General features: G+C 44.9%; 1 protein-coding gene across 2 annotated transcripts in view; it reads left to right on the forward strand.

Moving 5' to 3' along the window:
- The first annotated feature begins 2,636 nt into the window (after positions 1 to 2,636).
- GPR20 (G protein-coupled receptor 20) overlaps positions 2,637 to 12,495 on the forward strand; it is a 73,806-nt gene continuing 63,947 nt past the window's right edge. The window contains exons 1-2 of one of the 2 annotated variants that reach the window (XM_040432189.1): positions 2,637 to 2,750; positions 7,275 to 7,363. The gene's annotated coding sequence lies outside the window, so the exon portion shown is untranslated. The remainder of the gene's footprint in view (positions 2,751 to 7,274; positions 7,364 to 12,495) is intronic. The other variant, XM_040432190.1, reaches the window with a different exon arrangement.

The following is a 12,495-nucleotide window of genomic DNA, read 5'->3' on the forward strand; positions in this document are numbered from 1 at the left end:
GACGGAACTCTATGCCGGAAGACAATAACGCAGGTGTGAAAGAGCCCTAAGTCTATTTTTTTTATTTTATTTTGGATTTACACAATAAATTTTTTTATTTTTTATTATGTTTTTGTGTTTCCATTTTCTGAAAGCCATATATTTTTTTTTGGGGGGGCGATTGTCTTAGGTAGGGTCTCATTTTTTGCTGGAAGAGAAGATGGTTTGATTTGTACCATTTTGGGGCACATATGAATTTTTGTTCGCTTGGTATTACACTTTTTGTGATGTAAGGTGATAAAAAATAGCTTTTTGGCACTTTTTTATTTTTTTTAAGGCGTTCACTAGACGGGTTGGAACACATACAATTTTTATAGAGCAGGTTGTTACGGACACAGCGATGCCTAATATGTGCATTTTCTTATTTTATTTTACACAATAAAAGCATTTTTGAAAAAATAATAATGTTTTTGAGTTTCCATTTTCTGAAAGCCATATTTTTTTTATTTCTTAGGCGATTTTCTTAGTTAGAGTCTCATTTTTTGCGGGATGATATGACGGTTTGATTAGTACCATTATGTGGCACATATGACTTTTTGATTGCTTGGTATTACACTTTTTGTGATGTAAGGTGATAAAAAATAAATTTTTGGCCAATTTAAAAAAATTATTTTTTATGGTGTTCACCAGATGGGTTGTATCACATGCTATTTTTATAGAGCAGGTTGTTATGGACATGACGATACCTAATATGTGCATTTTTTAAACTTTATTTTATTCAATAAAAGCATTTTTTTTAAAAATTAGAATGTTTTTGTGTCTCCATTTTCTGAAAGCCATATATTTTAAATTTTTTGGATGATTGGCTTATGTAGCAGCTCATTTTTTGTCGGATGAGGTCACGGTTTGAGCTAATTTTGGATACATATGACTATTTTGATCAATTTTTATACAATTTTTTGGGAAGTGTGGTGGGTGCAATTCCATCATAGTTTTTCTTTTTCTTTTTTATATGGTATTCACCATGCAGTTAAAGTAACACGATCCTTTTATAGATCAGGTCCTTACGGATGCAGCGATGCCAAACATGTTTCTTTTTTTTCTTTTTTAACCAATTATGTGTCGATATAGGAATTTTTTTTTTTTTTTTTCACTTTTTTCACTTTTTTTTACATTTTTTGGACCCAAACCCACTTGGTTCTTGAAGATCCAGTGGGTCTGATGGCTTACAATACACTGCAGTACACTATATAGTATTGAACTCACACTAAGCCTTAGGGCTTAGATATACCACGGCAATCCGGATGTCTGTGAAGGCGTCCGGTTGCCATGGTAACCATCGGGACGCTGCCTCAGCGCAGCGGCCCGATGGGGGAGGGAGCTCCCTCCATCAGTTTTCCCTTCAAGCATCGGCCGCTGCCACAGAAGAGCAGCGGCCCGATGGTTAGCCCCTCCATACAGCGGTCCCTAAAGACCACGGCATGGAAGGGGTTAAACGGCCACCATTGGTGCCAGCACCGATGTCGGCTGTTTCAAGCAGAGTGTTAGCTGTAAATTACAGCTAACACTCTAAATTACAGCTAACGCTCTGCCATCCTGAAAGGGTGGGGGGGGGTGCTGTGTTCTCTGCCATCTTGAAAGGGGGGGCAGGGGTGCTGCGCGCTTTGCATCTTGAAAGGGTGGCGGGGGTGTTGTGTGCGGGGGGGCATTAACCCTTCAAGCATCAGGCCGCTGCCAGGGCAGAGCAGAGGCCCCATGGTTAGCCCCTTCCAGACAGCGGTCCCTAAGGAAGGGGTTAAACAGTTATTTGAAGGAGAGTGTCAGCGCAGTGTCCTGATTGGTCAGCGCGATGCTGTGGGCAGTGCGGCTGCATGTGGAGCACTGTGTCCTGATTGGTTGCCCCCCCGCGCATGCCCAGTCCAAAACTGGTGACACACACATGGACATAGCACACTCACACTGCACTTTTATTATATAGGATATGCGGTATATGTACTGGCAGTAAAATCTCACTCTATAAATGAGGGCATCGTGGGTACAGGATGATGTCATCGAACTGTACTAAGACTTGTACAATGGGGCACAGGAGTTTTAGGCTTCCCTCCTGATTAACACCATGTCAAACATTACATGAATGTAGTGTCACTTGTTAGGTGCTAAGACTTTTGCAGTAGTGCATGTGATGTCACCAATGGTGCTAAGACTTTTGCAGTAGTGCAGTGTGATGTCACCAATGGTGCTAAGACTTTTGCAGTGATAGAGAGTGATGTCACCAATGGTGCTAAGACTTTTGCAGTGATAGAGGGTGATGTCACCAATGGTGCTAAGACTTTTACAGTGACAGAGAGTGATGTCACCAATAGTGCTAAGACTTTTACAGTGACAGAGAGTGATGTCACCAATGGTGCTAAGACTTTTGCATAGACAGAGAGTGATGTTACCAATAGTGCTAAGACTTTTGCAATGATGGAGAGTGATGTTACTGATGGTGCTAAGACTTTTGCAGTGATAGAGAATGATGTTACTGATGGTGCTAAGACTTTTGCTAGCCTTCTGATCTTCCCTGAGGCCGCCCAGCAGTTCCCAGACATAGGCTTTTTTTCTTGTCCTTTAAGGACGTCCTTATCCTAAACTTAGCAGAGGATGCAGAGGAGCAGCTGACGTCAATGCCAAAGTAAACGGAGGGCTGGATCCTGTATCCCTGGGCTTCTCGCAGACCGTCCTGTCATTTCATCTCCGAACATCTGTGGCCGGGACCGTCTGCACCTGCGGTAAGTGGAGGGAAGATGAGACATGATATCAACGGGTCATCAGTAGAGAGACTATCCTGTGTCCTAATGTATCACTCATACGGAGTGGATGTATCTAAGCCTATCATGTGTGATACTGTCTGATGAGCTGCTGTATTTAATCCTATTATGTGTGATACAGTCTGATAAGCCAATGTATCTAATCCCATCATGTGTGATACTGTCTGCTGAGTTGTGTATCTAATTTTATCATGTGTGATACTATCTGATAAGCCACTGTATCTAAGCCTACCATGTGTGATACTATTTGCTGAGCATTGTATCTAATCCTATCCTGTGTGATACTGTCTGCTGAGCTGCTGTATCTAATTCTATCCTGTGTGATACTGTCTGCTGAGCTGTGTATCTAATCCTATCATGTGTGATACTGTCTGCAGAGCTGTGTATCCAATCCTATCATGTGTGATACTGTCTGCTGAGCTGTGTATCTAATCCTATCTTGTGTGATACTGTCTGCTGAGCTATGTATCCAATCCTATCTTGTGTGATACTGTCTGCTGAGCTGTGTATCTAATCCTATCATGTTTGATATTGTCTGCTGAGCTGTGTATCTAATCCTATCTTGTGTGATACTGTCTGCTGAGCTGTGTATCTAATCCTATCCTGTGTGATACTGTCTGCTGAGCTGTGTATCTAATCCTCTCCTGTGTGATACTGTCTGCTGAGCTGTGTATCTAATCCTGTCCTGTGTGATACTGTCTGCTGAGCTGTGTATCTAATCCTATCCTGTGTGATACTGTCTGCTGAGCTATGTATCTAATCCTGTCCTGTGTGATACTGTCTGCTGAGCTGTGTATCTAATCCTATCCTGTGTGATACTGTCTGCTGATCTGCGAATCTAAGTCTAGCATGTGTGATACTGACAAGTGGCTGTATCTAAGCCTATCATATGTGATACTACTGTCGGATGAGCTGCGTATCAAATTCTATCATGTGGTATATACCATCTGCTGAGCCTCTGTATCTAACCCTGTGTGTGATACTGTCTGTTCAGCCACTGTAGCTAATCCTTTCATACTGTATATGATACTGTCTGCTGAGCCAAAGCCTCAAAGCCTAGCATGTTTGATACTCACTGAAAAGCCACTGTATCTGAGCCTATCATAGGTGATACTGTCCAGTGGATTTAAGGCTATCATCTGTCAATACAGTCTTTTGGGCTGGTGTATCTAAACATATCCTAAGTGATACAGAGCACTGACCTCTGTATACTATGCACCAGCTGCATCCATTGTACAGGGACCACACTGCTGTAGAGCACTGACCGCTGTATACTAAGCACCAGCTGCATCCATTGTACAGGGACCGCACTGCTGTAGAGCACTGACCGCTGTATACTCTGCACCAGCTGCATCCATTGTACAGGGACAGCACTGCTGTAGAGCACTGACCGCTGTATACTCTGCACCAGCTGCATCCATTGTACAGGGACAGCACTGCTGTAGAGCACTGACCGCTGTATACTCAGCCCCGGTTGCATCCATTGTACAGGGACCGCACTGCTGTAGAGCACTGACCGCTGTATACTCTGCACCAGCTGCATCCATTGTACAGGGACTGCACTGCTGTAGAGCACTGACCGCTGTATACTAAGCACCAGCTGCATCCATTGTACAGGGACTGCACTGCTGTAGAGCACTGACCGCTGTATACTTAGCACCAGCTGCATCCATTGTACAGGGACCGCACTGCTGTAGAGCACTGACCTCTGTATACTCTGCACCAGCTGCATCCATTGTACAGGGACCATACTGCTGTAGAGCACTGACCGCTGTATACTCTGCACCAGCTGCATCCATTGTACAGGGACTGCACTGCTGTAGAGCACTGACCGCTGTATACTCTGCACCAGCTGCATCCATTGTACAGGGACAGCACTGCTGTAGAGCACTGACCGCTGTATACTCTGCACCAGCTGCATCCATTGTACAGGGACCGCACTGCTGTAGAGCACTGACCGCTGTATACTAAGCACCAGCTGCATCCATTGTACAGGGACCGCACTGCTGTAGAGCACTGACCGCTGTATACTCAGCACCAGCTGCATCCATTGTACAGGAACCGCACTGCTGTGGAGCACTGACCGCTGTATACTAAGCACCAGCTGCATCCATTGTACAGGGACCGCACTGCTGTAGAGCACTGACCGCTGTGTACTAAGCACCAGCTGCATCCATTGTACAGGGACCGCACTGCTGTAGAGCACTGACCGCTGTGTACTAAGCACCAGCTGCATCCATTGTACAGGGACCGCACTGCTGTAGAGCACTGACCGCTGTATAGTCAGAACCGGCTGCATCCATTGTACAGGGACCGCACTGCTGTAGAGCACTGACCGCTGTGTACTAAGCACCAGCTGCATCCATTGTACAGGGACTGCACTGCTGTAGAGCACTGACCGCTGTATACTCAGCACCAGCTGCATCCATTGTACAGGGACCACAGTGCTGTAGAGCACTGACCGCTGTATACTAAGCACCAGCTGCATCCATTGTACAGGGACTGCACTGCTGTAGAGCACTGACTGCTGTATACTCTGCACCAGCTGCATCCATTGTACAGGGACCGCACTGCTGTAGAACACTGACCGCTGTATACTCTGCACCAGCTGCATCCATTGTACAGGGAAAGCACTGCTGTAGAGCACTGACCGCTGTATACTCAGCCCCGGCTGCATCCATTGTACAGGGACCGCACTGCTGTAGAGCACTGACCTCTGTATACTCTGTACCATATGCATCCATTGTACAGGGACTGCACTGCTGTAGAGCACTGACCGCTGTATACTCTGTACCATATGCATCCATTGTACAAGGAAAGCACTGCTGTAGAGCACTGACCGCTGTATAGTCAGAACCGGCTGCATCCATTGTACAGGGACCGCACTGCTGTAGAGCACTGACCGCTGTATACTCTGCACCAGCTGCATCCATTGTACAGGGACAGCACTGCTGTAGAGCACTGACCGCTGTATACTTAGCCCCGGTTGCATCCATTGTACAGGGACTGCACTGCTGTAGAGCACTGACCGCTGTATACTCTGTACCATATGCATCCATTGTACAAGGAAAGCACTGCTGTAGAGCACTGACCGCTGTATAGTCAGAACCGGCTGCATCCATTGTACAGGGACCGCACTGCTGTAGAGCACTGACCGCTGTATACTCTGCACCAGCTGCATCCATTGTACAGGGACAGCACTGATGTAGAGCACTGACCGCTGTATACTCTGCACCAGCTGCATCCATTGTACAGGGACCGCACTGCTGTAGAGCACTGACCGCTGTATACTCTGCACCAGCTGCATCCATTGTACAGGGACCGCACTGCTGTAGAGCACTGACCGCTGTATAGTCAGAACCGGCTGCATCCATTGTACAGGGACCGCACTGCTGTAGAGCACTGACCGCTGTATACTCTGCACCAGCTGCATCCATTGTACAGGGACAGCACTGCTGTAGAGCACTGACCGCTGTATACTCAGCCCCGGTTGCATCCATTGTACAGGGACCGCACTGCTGTAGAGCACTGACCGCTGTATACTCTGCACCAGCTGCATCCATTGTACAGGGACTGCACTGCTGTAGAGCACTGACCGCTGTATACTCTGCACCAGCTGCATCCATTGTACAGGGACTGCACTGCTGTAGAGCACTGACCGCTGTATACTCTGCACCAGCTTCATCCATTGTACAGGGACCACACTGCTGTAGAGCACTGACCGCTGTATACTTAGCACCAGCTGCATCCATTGTACAGGGACCGCACTGCTGTAGAGCACTGACCTCTGTATACTCTGCACCAGCTGCATCCATTGTACAGGGACCATACTGCTGTAGAGCACTGACCGCTGTGTACTAAGCACCAGCTGCATCCATTGTACAGGGACTGCACTGCTGTAGAGCACTGACCGCTGTATACTCTGCACCAGCTGCATCCATTGTACAGGGACAGCACTGCTGTAGAGCACTGACCGCTGTATACTCTGCACCAGCTGCATCCATTGTACAGGGACCGCACTGCTGTAGAGCACTGACCGCTGTATACTAAGCACCAGCTGCATCCATTGTACAGGGACCGCACTGCTGTAGAGCACTGACCGCTGTATACTCAGCACCAGCTGCATCCATTGTACAGGAACCGCACTGCTGTGGAGCACTGACCGCTGTATACTAAGCACCAGCTGCATCCATTGTACAGGGAAAGCACTGCTGTAAAGCACTGACCGCTGTATACTAAGCACCAGCTGCATCCATTGTACAGGAACCGCAGTGCTGTAGAGCACTGACCGCTGTATACTAAGCACCAGCTGCATCCATTGTACAGGGACGACATCTGTCCACATCTAACTATCTTTGTTCTATTTGACTGTATATTATGGCCACTGATATGTAAAGTACATCAGTAAGGTTGCGATTAAATATAATTACGTCAGTGACGATCTCTACCTCTCCCTCTCTCTCTCTTTCTCCATTTATCCCCCAGAGATTCTCAAGTTTAAATGTAAAATATTTGGAGACAAGATCATAAGAATTCATGAACAGCTGGATGGGGTTCACAGCCCTACATGTAAGGTACAAATTTCTGCAATTATACCTGAATTTTAAAAAAATCGATATTTATATCTATATAAAATATATGCAGTATATATGTATGCAGTGATCTCCTGAGCTCCCTCTAGTGGTGGCTGTATATATCTCTATATAGTAATCCTTTGAGCTCCCTCTAGTGGTGGCTGTATATATCTGTATGCAGTAATCTCCTGAGCTCCCTCTAGTGGTGGCTGTATATATCTGTATGCAGTAATCTCCTGAGCTCCCTGTAGTGATGGTTGTATATATATGTATGTAGTAACCTCCTGAGCTCCCTGTAGTGGTGGCTGTATATATCTGTATGTAGTAAGCTCCTGAGCTCCCTCTAGTGGTGGCTGTATATAGCTCTATATAGTAATCCTCTGAGCTCCCTCTAGTGGTGGCTGCATATATATGTATGTAGTAATCTCCTGAGCTCCCTCTAGTGGTGGCTGTATATATCTGTCTATAGTAATCTCCTGAGTTTTCTCTAGTGGTGGCTGTATATATCTGTATGTAGTAATCTCCTAAGCTCCTCCTAGTGGTAGCTGCATATATCTGTTTGCATTAGGTGCCTGAGCTCCCTCTAGTGGTGGCTGTATATATCTGTTTGCATTAAACTCCTGAGCTCCCTCTAGTGATATCTGTATATATTTGTATGCGGTAAGCTCCTGAGCTCCCCCTAGTGGTGACTGTATATATCTGTATGCAGTAATCTCCTGAGCTTCCCCTAGTGATATCTTTATATACACTCACCTAAAGAATTATTAGGAACACCATACTAATACGGTGTTGGACCCCCTTTTGCATTCAGAACTGCCTTAATTCTACGTGGCATTGATTCCACAAGGTGCTGATAGCATTCTTTAGAAATGTTGGCCCATATTGATAGGATAGCATCTTGCAGTTGATGGAGATTTGAGGGATGCACATCCAGGGCACGAAGCTCCCGTTCCACCACATCCCAAAGATGCTCTATTGGGTTGATATCTGGTGACTGTGGGGACATTTTAGTACAGTGAACTCATTGTCATGTTCAAGAAACCAATTTGAAATGATTGGAGCTTTGTGACATGGTGCATTATCCTGCTGGAAGTAGCCATCAGAAGATGGATACATGTTCTCATTCTGTTTACGCCAAATTCGGACTCTACCATTTGAATGTCTCAACAGAAATCGAGACTCATCAGACCAGGCAACATTTTTCCAGTTTCAACAGTCCAATTTTGGTGAGCTTGTACAAATTGTAGCCTCTTTTTCCTATTTGTAGTGGAGATGAGTGGTACCCGGTGGGGTCTTCTGCTGTTGTAGCCCATCCGCCTCAAGGTTGTGCGTGTTGTGGCTTCACAAATGCTTTGCTGCATACCTCGGTTGTAACGAGTGGTTATTTCAGTCAACGTTGCTCTTCTATCAGCTTGAATCAGTCGGCCCATTCTCCTCTGACCTCTAGCATCCACAAGGCATTTTTGCCCACAGGACTGCCGCATACTGGATGTTTTTCCCTTTTCACACCATTCTTTGTAAACCCTAGAAATGGTTGTGCGTGAAAATCCCAGTAACTGAGCAGATTGTGAAACCATCACCAACAACCATGCCACGCTCAAAATTGCTTAAATCCCCTTTCTTTCCCATTCTGACATTAAGTTTGGAGTTCAGGAGATTGTCTTGACCAGGACCACCCCCCTAAATGCATTGAAGCAACTGCCATGTGATTGGTTGACTAGATAATTGCATTAATGAGAAATAGAACAGGTGTTCCTAATAATTCTTTAGGTGAGTGTATTTGTATGCAGTAAGCTCCTGATCCCTCTCTACTGTATATATCTGTATATGTTAAGCTGCAGAGTGCCCTCTAGTGGTGGCTGTATATATCTGTATGCAGTAATCTCCTGAGCTCCCTCTAGTGGTGGCTGTATATATCTGTATGCAGTAAGCTCCTGAGCTCCCTCTAGTGGTGGCTGTATATATCTGTATGCAGTAATCTCCTGAGCTCCCTCTAGTGGTGGCTGTATATATCTGTATGCAGTAATCTCCTGAGCTCCCTCTAGTGGTGGCTGTATATATCTGTATGCAGTAAGCTCCTGAGCTCCCTCTAGTGGTGGCTGTATATATCTGTATGCAGTAATCTTCTGACCTCCCTCTAGTGGTGGCTATATATACAGTATGCAGTAAGCTCCTGGGTGCCTTCTAGTGGTGGCTGCATATATCTGTATATGTTAAGCTCCTGAGCTCCCCTAGTGGTGGTTGCATGCAGCTCAATTTGTATCATTATCTCTATGTCAATACATGGGATTTGGATTTCTGTATCTGAAAACCAGAGCTTAGACCCCTACGAAGATATATTTTAAGAACAGGTTTTTTGCATTTGATAAATACTATATTTCCGATTGGGGTAGTTTGACCCAATATGAATCTCTAATTAAGTTCCAGAGCTCCACAAGCGTTACTGAAAGCAACGGACAAACGCTGATTGTGATAAATGTTCTCAGCTCCCCTGCAACACCAAAGATTTCAAGCATTTACTCTACAATTCACCAGCACATATCAGCTGATTGCAATGACTCTGATGCTTTGGTGCAAAGAAATATATGTGTAGATGTAGAAGATCTGAGTTTGTCATTCAGTATGACTACACTGCCATTTACTTGACTTACTCATTCATGCATGGCCACTCCATTCATTTCTATGGGAGTTCCAGAGATAGCAGAGTCTAGCGCTCATGCCCGACTGGCTGCTCTGTTCATTTCAGGGTGGCTGCAGGGGGTGCGGGGCCCCTATTTTTGTGATTTGTAGGGGTCCCAGTGGTAGGACCCCACTGATCTAATTGTTATCCCCTATTCTGTGGATAGGGGGTTACTTGAAACAACTGGAATACACCTTTAAGGATTCTTTAAACATGGTCACTTATCTGTAGACAGATCTGTTGCTGCCTTTTGGACCTCATCAGCATATTTATGTGAGATAGGTAGGCAATACTTTATGGCAAAGATAGGCAAACTGTTTGCAGCCACTTATAGTAGGTGTCTTGTTACATGACTTGAGTGTCATCTAATCTAAGATTCCAAGCCTGTTCCAGTCTACTTGAGCTCATCAGCACAGAGCAAGACTTTACTAGTCATGTATCAGCTAGATAAGCAAAGAATCACCCATATTCTAACTCCAATCACAAGGTAGGTATAAAGCTTCTTAGGTGACGAACAGGATCCCTGATCTAAGCTCCTGAGATCCAAAAAGTCAGAAACAGATCTGTCAGATAGGAGCCTGTGATTAGCTGATGCCCAAGTCTTGCTCTTCTAAGATTCCTACTGTGAAGGGACTGGGAGCAGGATTTAGGATAATCTAGGATGGATAGTTTAGATGACGATGGTTTAGAAACGTCGCCAAGATGAAGCACAAAATATTTAAGACATTGTGTATAGAAGCGTGGAGAGTAATATTGTATACTCTCATCATCCGTGTGAAGTTAATATAAATATTATTACATTTTTCCGGGTTGTAATAGTCTTGAGGATGGGTTTAGATTTATATTTGTTGTATCATTTCTTTTTCTGGTGGCGTTTAGTCTGCAGTTAGACAATGACTGGTGTCTCCCAGTTCCTGCTCAGTATTTGCACAGTTTTTCAGCCAACTCATATAGACAGCTTTTGGATAGAAGTCACATTACAAAATATTTCTTGTGGCAGTGGTACTTTTAAAGGGGTTATATGCTTTTTTATATTGATGACCCGTGTGGTTGAGCGCTGCAGTATCTTCAAACAGCTGATGGGCAGGGGTGTCGGGGGTCGGTGCCCCGGAGATCTAATATTGATTACCTATCCTAGAAGCCTTTATGGCTGACATGTTACATTCAGAAGGGTTGGGATATTGTTGTTGTATTTGTCGAAAGCATCAAGGGCTATGTTTTTCCTCACTGGCGTCTTTATACTTAGAGAGAGACCATATTATCTATACCTACATCATTTACATAGAGAGACAGGGAGGCAGTACTATCTATACCTACATCATTTACATGGAGAGACAGGGAGGCAGTACTATCTATACCTACATCATTTACATGGAGAGACAGGGAGGCAGTACTATCTATACCTACATCTTTTACAGGGGGAGACAGGGAGGCAGTACTATCTGTACCTACATCATTTACAGGGAAAGAGAGGGAGGCAGTACTATCTATACCTACATCATTTACATGGAGAGACAGAGAGGCAGTACTATCTATACCTACGTCATTTACATGGAGAGACAGGGAGGCAGTACTATCTGCACCTACATAATTTACAGGAAGAGACAGGGAGGCAGTACTATCTTTACCTACATCTTTTACAGGGGGAGACAGGGAGGCAGTACTATCTGTACCTACATTATTTACAGAGGGAGACAGGGAAGCAGTACTATCTGTACCTACATCATTTACAGGGAAAGAGAGGGAGGCAGTACTATCTATACCTACATCATTTACATGGAGAGACAGGGAGGCAGTATTATCTGTAGCTACATCATTTACAGGGAGAGACAGTGAGGCAGTACTATCTGTACCTACATCATTTCCAGGGAGAGACAGTGAGGAAGTACTATCTGTACCTACAATATTTACAGTGAGACAGTACTATATGTACCTACAGCATTTACAGGGAGAGACAGGGAGGCAGTACTATCTGCACCTAAAGCATTTACAGGCGGAAACAGGGAGGCAGTACTATCTGTATCTACATCATGTACAGGAAGAGACGGGGAGGCAGTACTATCTATACCTACATCATTTAAAGGGAGAGACAGGGAGGCAGTCCTATCTGTACCTACATCATGTACAGGAAGAGACGAGGAGGCAGTACTATCTGTACCTACATCATGTACAGGAAGAGACAGGGAGGCAGTACTATCTGTACCTACATAGTTTACAGGGAGAGTCAGGGAGGCAGTACTATCTGTAAGACTGAAGACTCTTGTGCACTATTAGTACTAATAGTTCTAAGTTGCAGTTTTCTCTCAAGACGGTAATTGACAAAACTATTTAACGCTCAAAAAAAAGGCCTCTGATTCAAAACCTAGGAAGATGCTTTTAGGGAGACCACAATGATCTCTATGATGTCAGAGTTGTCGAGCCAAGGATGTTGCACATAGGGGTTTGTCACTTT

Source organism: Bufo bufo, chromosome 5 (assembly GCF_905171765.1).
Source record: "Bufo bufo chromosome 5, aBufBuf1.1, whole genome shotgun sequence".
In the NCBI taxonomy this organism is placed as follows: Eukaryota; Metazoa; Chordata; class Amphibia; order Anura; family Bufonidae; genus Bufo; species Bufo bufo.